Consider the following 17,688-nt stretch of genomic DNA (forward strand, 5'->3'; position numbering starts at 1 on the left):
CCTTGGGTATTTGCGTACCAAAAGGAGAGGTAATCCTCAATGTGTTCGGTAGGGGTCCACTCTGGCGACAGGGTATGTTTAATTAAGAGAGGGTCAATAATGCCCATCGTTGACCTAGAGGCCCCTTGTGCCTCGTCATTGACTTCAGTGTCCTCTCCTCTTCTTGAATGTCCGAATCTAGCTTAGAGGAGCAGGACAGCTCTAATTCCTCCCCCATCTCCTTTTCACTGTTGATGGGGATAAGAATTGGGCCTTTTTCTTGCTCATCAGAGGTTCCCTGGGCACTGTCAAGTTCCCCGAAAGTGTGTGAAGTTAAAGGGATTGAGCGTTTGTTTGTTTTTTTACTCTTTGAAGTATTCTCCCCAGGGCTCCTTTTCCTTGGGGCCTTATTTGCCCTGTCTTTCCCTTCAGGGTGTCTTCAGGCAGTGATTGACCAGTTTGTTTGGGAGAGGGCTTTAAATTTTTTATTTATTGTGTCTTCTAGTGACCCAATAACTTTATTGATGGCTTTGTTTATAAGGCCTTTCATTTTTTCCTCCATACTACTCACTGAGGCTTCAAGAGATGCACCGGCAGGTAAGTAGCTATCAGCGTTTCTTGAAGGGGTGGTTGTGACAGTTGGTTAGACTACAATTGCCAGAATTAATTTGGTCTCCCAGACTAACAAAATGGAGGTTTTATGCTAATTAATAGTATCAGTCCAACCATATAAGATGGCTACAGGGGGTTCCCTAGGACTTTCCCTCTAAAGTCCTACCTCTATTTCCTTTAAACCTTCGTCATCCCTTTTGTTTTGTTTATTGTTTTGGACAACCAAGTAGCATTGTTGCCTCTTCTTAACAGGTGAGTCTTTATTGTGTTAGTATGGGTTATTTTTCCCTGGTTACTCTTTATTTTAAATTGTATAGGAGTTATTTTCTGTTTACAAGTGAATTGTTCAGTTGATTAATGCTCCCGACCAGGTGCTGCCTCTTAGCGCATGCTCGTTGGTTTGGGAGTCCGATGAATTACCTCTTTCTGGCGGCAAGATGCTGCTTGACAATGCTAACATTAAGCTCGCCAGCTTAATGTTAGAAATCAATTGGGCTTTGACCTGGGAAGCGCTGCTGCACAATGCGCTCGCTGGTCACAGAAAAGGTGGTTTTGCGAGCTGATCTCCCGCTGGGGGTCGGCTCGCATGTGGAAGCAACGCGCCGGTCCCAGAGACAGGTCGGCTAGTGTATAAATAATGCCTCACACTTAGTAGGCGTCAGTGCGGTCCCGTTGCTATGGCAGTGTGAGTGTCCTGAGTTCACATTTGAAGCCAAAGATGTAGGTCAAAGGTGTGCGAGGTCGGACTCAAGAAGGATTCGCCTCATTAAGGACAAAACCTTGGTTTACACCTGAAACGACGAAAAGAGATTAGAGAATTTCATCGGGCTGGGTGAAAAAAACACACCGCGCTCCAAGGGAAAGTGGAATAGCATTATTATAATCTCTACCACCAACCCATGTTCCTACTTCCTAATAAAGAAACCCAGAAAAGGGTTTGGATTCAGAGTTTAAAGGGGTTAGGGAGGGTGTCAATATTAGTAGAGGGTTGGTGGGGTGTTAATAAAGCGCGTAATCAACAGTTAAAAACAGTATTAACATAAAACTGAAGACAAAGCAAAAGATAGTGTACTTATCTGTGAGCAGCAGCAACAAAGAAGGGAGAACGCTTTGAGCTGATGGACTTTATATGTTACTAGAATGTTATTGAAGTTCTAGATTTCTTCAATTGATGCTGCTGTGAGGTGCGCAATAAAGGAGATTTGCATAATGTTAGCCTCTATGTCATGCCAGAAAATCAAGTCTAAGCTATGCCCCAACTAATGTGTGAGACCTATGACTTTTTGCCCTAGGTTTAAATCCGCCCTTGACTCCTTCAGTAAGCAGGGCAGTTTGTTGTCTTATCTTCCATGTGTACATTATAGTGACAAAGGACTGTATGTTAGTATATTGGATGTAAAGTGGGGAGATAGCATTAGCTAAAACTTCTGGAAGATTCGCTGTGTTACCCAGAGGTCGATAGATCAACAAACCCTGAAAAGGAAAAAAATGAGTGTGATTTTAATCAAAATCCCCATGCCTTTGGCCTCACTCAGGTCTTCCAACTTCCCGCCTGTGCAAATGTATTGTGAACAGTAAACTATTGCTACCCCACCACCTACTCGATTCTGGCTGTCAGTGTGTCTAATTCAGAAGCCTTGTGGGATAGCTAGGGCGATGTCAGGGACTGATGAAATCCCTAGCCAGGTTTCTGTGAGAAATACCAAATCTCATAAATTCTGTCACAACAGACTAAAACTGTCCTAAGAATGTTTAAGTAAACGGCGTGCCTTTGATAAGGCAAGCTGAGATCTGCGTTAGACTAGTTCTTGCGAATCTAGTATTAACTCTTCTCATCCTCTCAGCATCAGTATTTATGCCAGCGGTGTCCCCTTCGGAACTGAGTTGGAAATGGCAGTTAGGACAGTAGGGAGGTGAGGCCAATAGGTACATTTGTGCTGACATGAGTCCAAGTCTCTAAAAGCAAGAATGTCCTCTATGCCACTGCCAAGCCTTCTCTTACCTTCTGTGAAAGTTTGGGCAGTATGGATGGCACTGGACATGGGCCGGAGGCTGACAGGCGAAGTCTGGCTTACCTTTGGGGCACCAGCAGTGTTTATGTTTGAACCAGGAGAGAGAAGCTTCCTGCCTTGGTCTCAAACACTACAGCACTCAAAACCACGTTGGTGACTCTAGGATGGAGCCCCAGAGTAAAAACGGTGGCAAACAAGTTCAAAAAGCCAAATAAACTTAACAGTATTTCCCTCAAGTCTAAAAGCAGGCAACCATGCAGCAAAAGATTTTTTATGAGTGAATCACCTGCTGGCTGCATGTCCACGCCGTTGTGTTCATTTTGTGCGCCGGGGGTGAAACACTCTCTGCCTTGGGTTCACACACTAGAGTGCTAAAACCAAGATTGCAATTCTAGGAATGGAACCCCAGAGAGGAGTAAAAACTAGACAAGCATATAATTCCCCAATAAAGTACAAAAACCAAATCAGCTTAACAGAGGTGCACCTGAATCTGAAAGCAGGCAATCACACATCAAATGATTTTTATGAACAAATCACCTGCTTTTTTATAAATACACATTTTTCTTACATTTATATATATATATTAAAAAAATGGAAATACATTAATTTATTTTAAATGTATTTCTTATGGGGTTCTATTTTAAATCTCTACCTCTATTATTTTCTATGTGATGGTGTTTCAATAACAATGTTACAATATGTATGGGGCTGGATTTATTCCAAGTCTCTGCTGGAGTACATTTAAAGCTGTTTTTGGACCTTTTTGGATGCAGTAACTTCAGATGTGGAGTTTGTAAATAGCAACAGGCTTACTCTTTTGTGGGTGGGTTTATTTCTTTCTGTAGCTATCCCTTAACCCCTCCTTACTCCTTTCTAAACCTCTTCAGTTTTAGAGATATAAACCAACATTTAGCGGGGGCATGCTGCGGCCTTGGGAAAGGGCCGCAGCACATGCAGATACCGTTCAGCATCCTCCTGCACATCTGTGCACGTATGCAGTGCACCATGTCGTGCATGGCACACAGTGCAAGGATGTGAGTGGAAGCACTACATGTGCCACCAGGGCCATTTTTCAGTGGCCCAAGATGGGCGGGTCCTGTTCCGATAACCTTTTTACAGCAGGACTTTTGCCATGAAAAGGCTGTTGGAAAGGGATAGTGTAATCCCAACAGCGGTGCCTGCCTCAGCACCGATGCCATTGTAGGACGCTGCTCTAACCACTGTAACGTCAGGATCAATAATCTGGGTGGAGCAGGCGGTCCTGTGTCTGACAGAATAAGGTCCAACCGGTAGTATCATTGTACAGCAGCCAGACCCAAGGGATGTCGGCAGTTGGACCGTCACCGACGGCCTGTCAGTGATTGGACTGTCCTTATTGTTTTCAATGCCTGTTGGAAAGTGGGTTATTAGTAGTGGGAAATATGCATCCACCACTGGCAATAAGGCCCCCAACACGCTTCAGGGTCCAGTACAGGTCTCAATAAATTATGCCCAAGCTCAACCCTTGGTAGCTTGGCTGCAAGCAGTCAGGCTTAACTTAGGAAACAGGCATGTAAAGCACTTACAAAACAACAATTCAGTAAATAACTAAAATAGAACACACTATAAAAATCCCACGCCAATTGTTAAAATAGGAAATATTTTTATCTTTAAAATGACACCAAAATAACAAAAATCAAATTTAGAGAAATTGAGATCTGAATTTTTAAAGATTAAACACTTTCTAGCACTTAGAAACCTATAGCACCACTCTGGGACATCTGGTTGCACTTGACTGGGACAAAGTCAAACTTTCAGGCCTACCGCAATGGAGCCCTGCTCGGATACACTCAACAGGAGACATTTCTGGAGCTTTTTCTTCTGAGGTCCCTCGCTGTTCTTCACCTGTCCGGATTCGGTGAGGGTTCGTCAGCTTGGCTTTCAGGAAGCTCCTGGTGAAACTCCGGAAGTTGGACCTCTGGAGCTCTTCAGCGGCACAAACCTGGACTCCGGTTTGCAGTTGAATGTGGCTGTCTTGGTTCTCGCAGTCGAGTCGGTCACCTCATGGAGCTTTTTTCCAAAGTTGCTCCAAACTTCAAGAACTTCTTCCTGAAGTTCCTTTTGAGGGTCCAATAGGTTCAACACACTGTCCAAGGGTCTAGAAGCTCCAAGATGGTCCTTGAAAGTTTGGGACCACAATTCCCACAATACACCTGGACCAAACCCTTAAAAGTCCTCTGGACACACTCCAGGGAATGGACTCTTGGTGGTGCTGTTGCTTGCAGGAAGTCCACTCTTTAATCCTTTAGAAGCAAGGTACATCCACAGGGCTGTAGTTCCAGATAGTGCAGCAGGCGCAGTCAGTCAGAATGCAGGGCCTGGTGTGCAAATCAAGTTTCCAGCATGGCAATCCTTCTTCTTCTCTTAAAGTTCAAGCAGCAGGTCTGAGAGGCTTTGCACCTCTCACATATTTATTCAGTGTTCTTTGGGGTCAAGAAAGAGAGCACCCCTGTCCAATGAGGTGCAAGGCAACACACCAGAGTATGACCACTTACTCCAAAGTGTGACAAAATCTTCTCCAAGAAAGCACTATTCCTCAAAACTTCATCATGGCAGAAATCTCAGCAGAGCAAAAAGAGCGAACAAAACCAACTCTCAGTACGGCTCATTTCCATAGCTTTCCACCCCCTAACATCTGTAGATTCCTTCCTTTGGCCTCCTCTCTGGTTGGGTCAAAGGGGGTAAGGGTAGGCAGACCTGGCCTTTCCTGCCTGTCCAGTTCCTCCCTTGAAGTCTCATGCTTTACAACCCTTCCCCTGTGCTCTGGCATTCCTATGTAGCAGAGCTCTCTCCAGCACATAGCCTCTCCCGGGGTAAGCCACTTATCACTTCATGAAAGCAGCCTGGCTAATGCTGTTAACTCTGACCAATCAGGGAAGACTGCAGGAAGGCTGAATGTTGCCTTACAGACAAGAAAGTCTTATAATTTATTTTCTGTACAAGTTAGGATACATTCAACTATAGCAAATTGTTGGATTTATTAATGCCCTTCACCTATGATATGGGTGCCTGCAAACATTTCCCCTGCGGGCTGCACAGTACTGTTTGTGGCATGCCCAAGGGCCGCACCAATGCCAGCAATGCGAGGATCGGGGTGATGAAAGTTGGGCATAAGGGGAAGCGAAGCAGATGTATGATGTGAATAACAAACCGAGCCTTCACATAACTTCTGTCTGCCACCGACGCTGTTTTCTCACGCACCAAGAATTAAAGTCAAAGCATTAACTTCTAATGTAAAACGTGAGAGGGTAAGAGATACTCATCTGTTGGCGGAATTGCAAAATTGCAAAATGTGAAACCAGAAAACCTGGCATCAGTCCTGACGAAATTGGGTAATCCTTGGCAGATGTTTAATTTCACTTTGCCTCCTATTTCTTCATTACCACATATGAGAGCGCCTTAAAATATACAAGTTCAGAAGGTGTGCTTTGCAAAACCGTCTCTTGTTTTTTATTAAATAAACTATAATGTTGTTTCAATTATATAACAACCGAGGCTACACACAAGGTGCACCTGACAAATGACTCGCCTCTTGGTTCACTATTGGCGTTGTTTTCAGAATGGGGGCAGCATTAATGTTTCTAAGATCATATTTGAAAATTGCTAATAAATGCTTCTCGATGTAGTAATATAATCTAATCTAAACGCTCATGCATGTTAATAAAATACACCTTTTTGAAGTTTCAAGAGAGTTTATTATGTTTTCCCATGTTTAGTGCAAGATATCTTTAAAACTAAAGGTGTTCCTAAACATAAGTTGTCTAGAACACCTTCTGTTCTTCTATACCGTTAATTTAGTTAACGTGTAAATAAATGATGCCCCGTTTATTTCACAGCTTTCTGAATGTTCCTTCTCTGTCAAGTGAGCAGCAACCCAGTGCTGCTGTTCACCAGGGGGCAGCAATTAAAGGTTAGGAGGGCTGCATGTGGCGCCCAAACTGTACTTTGAGTATATACACACTGTGGAAGCTACCCCAATGTTGTAGTCACTTATGTGACGAAACCGTCTGCCTACAAGCAGTATATAGATGGAGTGCTGGGCATCTCAAAAATTGTGAAAGACTGTCCTCACACACCGCCAGGTGTCATGCTTCAGCATAGGCAGTCCTCACTCTCTAAAAACAGGGATTGATAGAGAGGGGCCTGCACCTGAAGATAAGGAGGCACTTCTAATCATTTAAGTGGGGGCCCGTGCAAAAATGGATTTAAAAACCAATGTACTACCCCAAATCACATTTAATCATAGGGTATTATTTGGTATTAAAAGCTGGAATGTGGGGATTAGGGGAACTATTACCCCATCACCACTATTGTCGTCAACCTGTTTTTGCCATTTACTCGAATAAGACGGCGTCATTCTTCAGAATGAGAATTGGGCTCCTGTCTTGCCAATATGACTTTAGATATCGCCACTATGTTAGGGTGACATTTGCCAACCTCTAACCTAATGCTGGTGTTCTAACGTACCCCGACATAGGGTCTTTAATGTTCCATAGGAGGAGGGGGTTCAGGGACCCCTGTATTCACACTTGCCTCAAGATGCGTCCCTCTCCGTACACCTAGGAACACCCACAGGGACACCAGCGTTATGTTAGAGGTTAACATAGGTCGCCCTAACATAGTGACAATATAACATAACTTGAAGCCTAGTAACAAAGGATCTGCTTCTTAAACAAAAGTCATAAATCTACACCTGAAGAGCTAAGCATTATATGGGTACAGATTTACAACATCCTGGAGGGGTAAAAACAAACTTTTCTGAACCTTATTTTGATCTCACCAGATATACAAGTGAATATTTGCTCACATGAAAAACTATCACTTAAATGTAAATGTGTGTGCAAACTGTGTATTTTATCTTTCCTTGTAACTTATTTTTTCCTTTGGCTTAATTACTTTCCCTGTGCCATCGACATGTTGGACCCATTTCTTTAAAGCTAGCCAGCTATCCTGGTTATAAATTGGCGAAAAATGTACAAAAGTTGCAGATCAAAATTACCCAACATATTAAACAATCAAATGTAAAAGCAATGGATTTTGTGCCTCTATTCCATGACTAAAAATATTTTCAGTTTCAATCTCCTATTTGATGCTAGACATGTTCGTCTTGTCAGCCACATCATTCCAGTGGATTAAGGAAGGGAAAGCATAAAGGCTGGATTCGGATTAAAAATCGGCCCGGGCACGCAAAAAAAGTGTCCCACATAACATTATGCCAACGTTTCACCCTCGTTGTCAAACCATTAATGGGATATCTCCTAAATTCCCAATTCAGATGAATACTATGTCCTTGTCACCATGCAATCTAAGATCTGAATACCTAAACCTTACTGCTAGTCCTAAACCTCCATGCACTGCCTCACACTTTCTCTCTTTTAATCTACTTTTGTCACCATCACTGGAACCAGCTTCTAGGTTTTCTCAATTTCTTCTCTGTCTGATTTTAAATATTACACCTGTTTCATTTACTCAATGGTGCAACAAAAAGCAATTAACTTCTTGTGTCTTAACTCCCTGAACCCTTAGAAACATTTTAATTATCCACTGACGTAATTCCCAATTAGGAAGAAATGGCAAAAAACCTTGACAGTCTTGAAGTTCTTGGTTGAAGATGAACACTACTGAAGAAATTCATAGGAATTTGCCAATCTCTCTGTCATATTGGGGAATAGGAAATAGTCAAGCAAAGACATCCAGCAGGTGATCTAAAGGAAAATCCAAAAAGGAAAGGAAAAAAATCTTGGACTAAATCTGTAGCAAAGCGGTGATGAATACACTGAAAAATAAGGAAACTAATGCTTCCATCTCATCTATCACTCATAAATGCCTCCCTCTATATGATTAAAAAAATGAATTGATGCCACAGGAAAAACAACAAGTTTGTCTTAGATTCGGAATCCCAGGCACATTTTCGGAATTGACCATTGTCTCAGTAAGTGCAGCTCATAAGCCTTGTTCGAGCCCTTTCCTGTTGGCTTGCAAATTCCAATATCACCATCTGTAGCCCAGTACAGCAGTCGGCAGCACCCTTCACCACCCTTTGAGGTGGACATGTTGTACTCATTAAGGAACACTCGTAGGGATGTTGTCGACCACTGCAACACCTGTGCACCATCCCACAACAAGCTGCTGACTACGAGGCACAGATGTAACACTCTTCATTTTCTTGCCAAACAGTATTTGGATATTTTGTACAGTGTTCCCGCTTTTTGTGTATAAATGCAACTTGTTAGTAGAATAAATAAATAGACAGACTATGTAGTCCATGATGTAGAAATAACAAAATATCTTTGATAATGTCCCTGCTTATAGTTACATTGAGCCCTACCCCTGGCGCACCTAGAGAAGACCTTTGGGGTGACTTATATGGAAACCTAAGGTAGATTACTACTTTGGAAGTACCTTTGGTTCTGAAGTCGAGTTCACACATAATTGCAATCTAAAAGTAGCCTGCTAAGCAGGGCTGGCTTTTAAATTGACAGCCGGCACCACAGTAGTGCACACTCTAGTGTAGGAAATCAATTGGGCTGCTACACCTCCCGGCCCTATTTTATACTAGGGACCTATAGGTAGCTTGAATCCCCCTTGCCTTTTTATATACGAGGGACTTACAGGGGTCTCTCATTGCCAATTATAATTATACCTAACCATGTACATTTAAACAGAGCTCAGGCCCTGGGTCAGGTCAGCAGAGCCCAAGGCACAATCGAGTCAGAAAACCAGCACCTAGTAGTCAAAATGGGAGCAAAAAGTAAGGAGACACTGCAAACAGGTCCTGATTTCTCACAAGCACTACAACCCATACCGGGACTTCTCCCAGCTCTAGGCGTTCTCCGAATGTCACATTAATGCGTAGATCACTTTGACAGTTTGTGCCGCTACGAGATTACGCAGGCAATGTCCATGGTTCTTAACGTCAGAGTTGCCTTTGTGTGTTCTGTCTCTCTGTCTTCTTGCTAGACCTTGTTTTACCAGCTTGGTGAACATGTAGCTCTTGTGGTGTTGGCGAATGCATTCTGCGACACTGCACCTCTGTGGGTCAGTGATTTTAATATTGTAATTTTGTGGGGCACATTCGTTGTTATTTGCCACAAGGGTCTCTCTGGTCCACCACGGTCTTGTTCATGACCGATTGAGTGGAGAGAGGAAACCCATGGCTAGAGGGGCACTAAGCGGGCGCCATTTTGGGAGGTTAGCGCTCTAGTGATCCACCGCTGAGTCATTTAAAGTCACGTTACTCGCGGGCGCGCCACTGGCGCGCCAACGGCATGCCTAAGGCAAGCCCGTCTGCGTCCGTCCGCGCCAGAACACCGCCAGCTGACAGAAAACTCTGCTATACCTCGCGCCCACAACAATGTCGCCTCTAACCTATTCAAGGGAGGAGCTGTTGGAGCTGGGGACAAATAGGTTTTGCCTGGAATGCGAGGGTAGGTTTTGCCTGGATACTGGAGCCTTTAAAAACTTTCGCCCTTGTTGCAAATGGCCAGTTAGTCAGCCCCAGAAAGCAGCTGGTCGTTGGAATAAAAATTGGCCCCCAGGGCTGCAACAATTACTAATACGACCCCTAAGGAAGACTTAAATAAAGATAAGAGGCCAGTCGTCATTTTCCAAGCGCTACACATTAATGCCAGGTCTATATCCAAGCATGCCACGGAAATCTGGGATCTTTTAGATGATCAAAAACCTGACATATGTTTTTTTACTGAGACATGGCTACACACACATTCCTCTCCCTCTCTAGCTATCGCCTTTCCCTCCGACTACACGGTATTAAGGCTGGATAGAACTGGAAAAAGGGGTGGAGGGCTGGCCATTGCGACCTGTTCCACCCTAAATTCAAAAGTGCTGGATACAATATCATCTCCTAAGATGGAGCTGATGATTATATCTATTGAACCGGTCAATGGCCACAAAGTAATAGGAGCAGTTGTGTATCACCCTCCAGGGGAAAATAAGAAGGCCTTTTGCGCCTCCCTATTAGAAATACTCCCCCATACGTTCTGCAAATGAAGGATTTTTTTCTTTTTGGAGATTTTAATTTTCATTTTGACATGGATTCTAATACTGACACTGCGGATCTGCTAGCAGCTATGGAATCGTTAGACCTGTTGCCTAAAGTAGTTTTTCCAACTCATGTAGCAGGCTATACGCTAGATAATATTTTTACCAATATCCCCAGCTTGAGCACAGAACCACCTCAAGTAGTTAGTTGTTCGGACCATATGGCCCTCAGTTTCTCTTTTTTGGCTCCTAAAGGTCTGGAAAAACCGCAAGGGCGGAAAGTCATACGTAGACGATGGAGGAAAATAACACCTAAGACGTTTTGTAAAGTATTTTCACCTTCTATGTTCAATGAATGTCAGGACATCAACGTAGCTTTATGTAAATTGGAGTCAGAGGTCATGAGGGCTTTCGACAAGATCGCCCGAGCAAAACAGCTACAATCTATGACAGAAAAAGTCCGGCTCCCTGGTATTCTGATAGTTTAAAGACAGAGAAGGCTGCCTACAGGGTAAAGGAACGAAAATGGAGGAAAACAAAATCTGAGGTAGATAGACTGGCCTACAATATAGTACATAGGATGTATCTCATGAACTGCAATACAGCAAGACGAACATTCTTGGCCATTCGTATAGAGGTGGCAAAAGGTTCATCAAAAGAACTTTTTAGGATTCTTAAGGGATTTACTGCTCCTAGAGTAGCCAATTCTACCTGCCCCCGTACACAGGAACTCTGCGATAAGCTCGCTATGCATTTTAAAAACAAGATAGATAACATTTATGACTCTTTCGAGCAGGTATCAGATAACAGGGAAAGAATCCTAATCACAGATAACCCCTCCCTGGTGAGATTGGAGACTTTTGCAACCATCACTAGGGAGCAGGTGCTACTACTTCTGAAAGGCATCAAGTCAGGCTCCTCGTCTGATATAGCCCCCCTTATATGTTGTCGGATTTAGCAATGGAGCTAGTAAACCCCATCACGGAAATATGTAACTTATCTTTAGCAACCTCCTCTTTTCCGGCTAGATGGAAAAGGGCCTTTATTAAACCCCTGCCCAAGAAACCATCTACAGACTGTGCCAATTTACAGAACTATAGACCTATTTCTCTCCTCCCGGGCTGCTCTAAAGTAATGGAAACTCTGATCAATCACCAACTTTCAAATCATTTGGAACAGCACGGCCTTCTGGATTCCTCGCAGTCGGGCTTCCGCGCTGGTTACAGCACGGAGTCCGCTCTGGTAGAGGTAACAGACACTATCAGGCTGCTATTGGATGAAGGGAATCCGGCGGCGCTGGTCCTTCTTGATCTTTCAGCGACCTTTGACACCATCTCTCACAGAATTCTGCTGGATAGACTGCGAGAGATTGGTGTCACTGGAATGGTATTAGAGTGGCTGCAGAGTTTTTTATCGGACGGATCTCAATGTGTTCAGTTAGACACATTTGTCTCTCAGACCACAGTCATGGATAAGGGGGTTCCTCAGGGCTCCATTTTAAGCCCCATCCTGTTCAACATCTATGTGGCATCTCTGGCCACCATTGTAAAATCCTGTGGATTCCAAATCTTCTCCTATGCGGATGACACTCAGGTGATAATCCCCATAGAGAAGGACCACACGGCGACCAGAGACAGATTTAAGAGCTGTATAATGAAAATATCCACATGGATGAAAAACAACTATTTCCAACTTAATTCCAACAAGACGGAGATCTCATTGTTTGGTAAAGCGGAGGATTTGTGGACAGACGAGTGGTGGCCGGGGGAACTAGGATCACCCGCCTCCCCCAAAAAATGGGTAAAAAATCTGGGCATCTTAATGGATAACAATTTATCCATGGAAGAACATGTTAAAACCCTTATCGGGTAAATGTTTTTGACTGATACGCACTTTAAAGAAAGTCTTCCAGTGGATTCCTCTCTCCGTTAGAAGGGTTTTGATCCAGGCACTGCTAGTCAGCAGACTGGATTACGGGAATGCTCTCCTAGTGGGGTTGAGGGAGAACCTGCTCTCTAGGCTACAAGTCGTGCAAAACACGGCTGCCCGTCTAGCCTTAAATAAACCCCCGCTTACGCCAGCTTTACCGCTACTAAGAGAGCTACATTGGCTGCCGATAAGAAAGAGGGCACTTTTCAAACTTTTGTACCTAGTTTTTAAAGCACTTTTCGGACAAGGACCTATATACCTTACAAAGAAGTTGGTATGGTATACTCCGGCACGACTGTTAAGATCCGGTAGCCAAAAGCTTCTCCAAATGCCGAGAATTAAAAAAGTTAAGATGGGGGGCCGTGCCTTTTCCTATCTGGCTCCCAAATACTGGAATACGCTGCCCCTAGATCTGCATTCATGCCCCACCCTGACCATTTTTAAGAAGCACCTAAAAACCTGGTTATTCAACTGATTCGCTCTGCTCCTAGAAACCTGCCTCCCAAGGCGCCGAGAGATCCCTTCGGGGATGATTTGTGCGCCATATAAATAATAATAATAATAATAATAATAATAATAATAATAATAAAAAGATAACAAGTATAGGAGATGTTGGATGAAATTTAATTTCACAACTTAAAAATTGTTGTGATGTTCCCCATTTATCCTGCTAGATTTAACTGTGGGTATTTTAATTATTTTATATTTCATGTTTTTAAGTGTTTTGTTACTGCATGATTATACATTTTTAAGTTATTGTGTTTGATTTTATGGCAATTGCTAAAATAAAGCTTTATTATGGAAATAACGGCTTTTAGACACAGGGAGCTAACTTTACATCTGCTCCCTTGTCTAAAAGCAATGCCTGCTCCCGCAGGATGCGGGGAGCCGGCACAGACCGCGGAGGCCTTGAGGCTCCCCCTGAAGGCCTCAAAAGATGCGAGTGGGTGCCCTGGGTCGGACCAGGGTACACACAGTAGAAGCCGGGCCCCAGGGATGGGGTCCTTGGGGCCGAAATTGGCCTGGAAGAGGGGCCGCTCGTTTTCCCTCCCACATTTAAAAAAATGCCTGGCCACAGTGGATGAGGTCATGGGGTCCCCGGGGACCAAATCGGCCCAGGAAAGGGAAGCCACAAACTCCCCTCCCCTAATGAAAGAAAGAAATGGTTGCTGGCAAGTCGCAGGTGACCCACCCCTTTCACCAGCACTCTGCAAACGTGCCTCCTGGCACGCTACTAGTTGGGCGATGAAGTCTCCTTGGCTACTGAGAGCCCTTGGCCAACTACCCCTCTTGTTACCTCCAGTAAGTTCTACACAGCGGAAATGCTGAGAGGTTGTGGGAGGACAAGCCCCCTTCCTCCACCACTCTGCAAACACCCCTCCTGGTTCACAACTGGTTGGGGTTATTGGGAGCCAACAACCACCACCTCCCGGGGCTAAAATAAACATTAAAAAGGGGGGCTGTGTGGCCCCTCTGAAGGGCCATATATGGCCCAAGAGACCACCACCTCCTCGGGCCGACCCGTGCAGTAGATAGGAGGGGGCCATGCAGCCCCCATCCTGGAGCCATATACGACCCTGGGAACTGCCACCCCCAGGGCTGGCTCCAGCTTTTCTCCTGAGGTACCCACCCTAAGGAGATAACTGTTTGCTTATGCTTGGTGGGAGCTATGACATCGGTGTATATTTGACTTCCGGGGTAAGGCAGATACACACCCTAAATTAACCTATGCTTTACCTCCAGTAGCTTGGCACAGAGCAGTTACGTTTAACGTAATAGGCAAGGTGTAGAGTATTTGTGAAACACAAATACAGTAACTCAATGTAAACACCACAGAAAGACTCCACACAGGTTTAGAAATAGAGAATATTTATATGATTAAAACAAGACCAGGAAGACAAACATCAAACCAGTAGAAGTCGAGATATGCATTTTTAAATATTAAATGTGAAAAAGGTGCTTAGAAGTCACTGTCAGTCAAGAGGTTACTTAAGGTCGCAAGGAACCAGTGCAAAGTCAAAATTCAAGCCGACCGCAATCGACAGCAGACCGGCTGTAGGACCCAGGCAGGTCCTGTGAAGAAATACCTTGGATGGAGCTTTGGTCAATGTTGAAGACTCGAGGTGAGGTGTCGAGGAGGAGTTGCGTTGTCATTGATCCAAAGATAGAGGGCGACGGTTGGCGCTGATGCACGCTTTCAATGGCAGCTACAGTGTTCAACCCAATTGTGATACAGGCGCTGCGTTGATGTCGAGCCGCATGGTCCATCAGCATCAAGCCGCATCGGCTGTAGAATTACTGCCATTCAGCATCCGCTGCTTCGTTGTTGGAAGCGATGCGTAAATGTCGAGGTAGAAAAAAAAGGGGGCACCTCAGGCAGGTAAGGGTGTGACTATCAGATGGCAGAGGCCAGCAGCACTAGCAGGATTAAGTTGTTTGTGTCCCTGAGACTCCAGACTACTGGAGGCAAGCCAACAAGCCCTTGGCGTTCAAGTGTGATGGGTTCAGTCCTTGTCCTCAGCAGGTCAGAGATCAGCAGGCAGCAGAACAGCACAGGAACGCAGAGAAGCAGTTCCTCAGAAAAGTCAGCCACAGCAAAGGGGCAATCCTTACAGCATAGCAGTGTTTACTCCAGCAGAGCTTTTCCCAGGTCCAGTAGTATATTGATTTGATAGGGCCACAGCCCTGGTACTTATACTCAAAAGTGCCTTTGATGTAGGGTGTGACTTCAAAGGAACTCTCTGAAGTGCACAGGAATCCCTTTCAGCCCAACCATGGCTCCAGACTACCAATAGGGGAGAAATCACTGCTTGGTGTGAGGGCAGGACACAACCTATTTAGATGTAAGCGTGAGCCACCATTTCCCCTTCTTGCCCAGGAAGGCTATCAGTATGCAGATGAATACAGATGAATCTCCTGTCACACCCAGCCCTTCTTGTATTGTGCCTGTCTAGAGGGAATGCTGTATTGTAGACAGACTGCAAGGCACACAGAGCAGTGAGAGCAGAGAAATGTCCACTTTCTAAAAGTGGCTTTTCTCAAATGGTACTGTTAAATCCAGCTTTACCATTAAAGAGGATTTATCATCACCATTCCAAACATATTAAACATGAAGAAGATACTCCTTTCCAATCATGAATTACAGCTTAAAAGGTGTTTTAAGGAACTCCAATTCTAGCCTATGGAAGGAGTAGGCCTCACTGCAGTGAAAAACAAATTTAGCTGCGTGGTGTATGTTTAGAGTATGTGGTGTATTTCTCATGAGAATGTCACTGTTTGCAAACAGTGTGGTGTAGAGTGAACTCTCTCCATAGAGTAAACACTGTTTACCATACCTCGTTATCAGCTTCATTTCTTACTTTAGGCTTGGTGTGTGTCAGGGGTTTGATACAGATGAAAGCTGTACGTAGTAGGGCATTTGCCTTGGAATTTGCATTCACTATTTTGGCTTCCTCTGAACAGTTGTATACAGATTGAACACCGTACTCAATGAGAGTTTCCCATATGTCTGTGGTTGATTGCTAATGTGAACTATGCAACCTGTAAAGTACAGGCTATAGAGTCAATGTTGCACATAATGCTTGTTTTCAACACCTAAGGTAGTTGTTTCTGTGTTGGTAGCAATGATGCCTGATCTTCTCTTTTGTACTTACTGTCAGAACTTTAATGCCATAGTAATTTACATGTGGGAAAATGAAGCTTGCGTGATGTCATCAGTGATGTCCCAAAACGCAAAATCCCCATACAGTTTCTATTGACATCTTTTAGAAGGGCTACAGCAAAAATTGCTCAACAGAATTACACAAAATTTGGAAGGTAGTTAGATCTTGGTACGCTCCGCTCGCCCCCATCGTCAGAACTTACGGACTCAACATTGTGTCATACGCAGACGACAGTCAACTCATCCTCTCCCTATCCAACGAACCCAACACCGCCAGACACAACTTTCGAGAAGGCATGGAAGCCGTCGCCAAATGGATGAAAAACAGCTGCCTACAACTAAATACCAACAAAACGGAAGTACTCATCATGGGCCCAAACCCTGAAGCCTGGAAAGACACCTGGTGGCCCCCCACCCTCGGAAGCCCGCCCACCCCCACGGGCCACGCACTCAACCTGGCAATCCTCCTGGACTCAGAGCTCAAAATTGACCGCTAGATCAACTCTGTCTCGTCCTCCTGCTTCCACACCCTCCGCCTCCTATGTAAGACCTTCAAATGGATCCCCCTCAAACACAGAAAGACCGTCACTTATGCCCTGGTCACCAGCAGGCTCAACTACGGCAACGCACTCTATGCCTGAATAAACAAAAACCTTACCCGTAAGCTACAGAACATCCAAAACGCTGCTGCAAGACTGGTCCTCAACCTGCCAAGACACTGCCACATCTCCCAGCACCTGCGCACACTCCACTGGCTCCCCATCAAAGCTAGAGTCACCTTCAGGATGATAACCCACGCTCACAAGGCCCTCCACGACACCGGACCAGCATACCTAAATAGCCGACTCAAATTCCACGCACCCCAAAGGACCCTACGATCAGCCCAACTCTCGTACGCCATGGTCCCCCGCACAAGAAAGACCAGATCGTGAGACCGCTCCTTCTCCTTCAGCGCGGCCAGAGCCTGGAACTACCTTCCGCTCCACCTCAGACAGATAACATTGCTCCCCATCTTCGCAAAAAACCTCAAAACCTGGCTCTTCGACAGACCCCCTCCTTGATGGACTGGAACTTGCGAACCCCCCCCCCCCCACAAACCCTAGCGCCTTGAGACCCTTCCGGGTGAGTAGTCGCGCTTAACAAACACCTGATGGTACGCAGATTGCGCTTTTTGTGATTTGGTGTAAATCCGTTTGGTAGGTTTTTATTAAAAATTAAGGGTAAAAAATAATTGTATATCTGGACTGTTGGGTCTGTGAGAAGCTCGAGATACTCTTGCTGGAGCGCCAATTTAAAAACAGAGCATTCCAATTGACCCAGGGAGATTTATTTCCTTTGGGCCTATTCGCTCTCGCAGCAGTCATACTGATTGACTGCCAGCCACATCATAAAAATATTGCTTGCAACCGTCACACAACTCGGGGACTTTGTCTCATGCTCTGCAGTAGGAAATTA

Source organism: Triturus cristatus, chromosome 1_1, assembly GCF_964204655.1.
Source record: "Triturus cristatus chromosome 1_1, aTriCri1.1, whole genome shotgun sequence".
In the NCBI taxonomy this organism is placed as follows: Eukaryota; Metazoa; Chordata; class Amphibia; order Caudata; family Salamandridae; genus Triturus; species Triturus cristatus.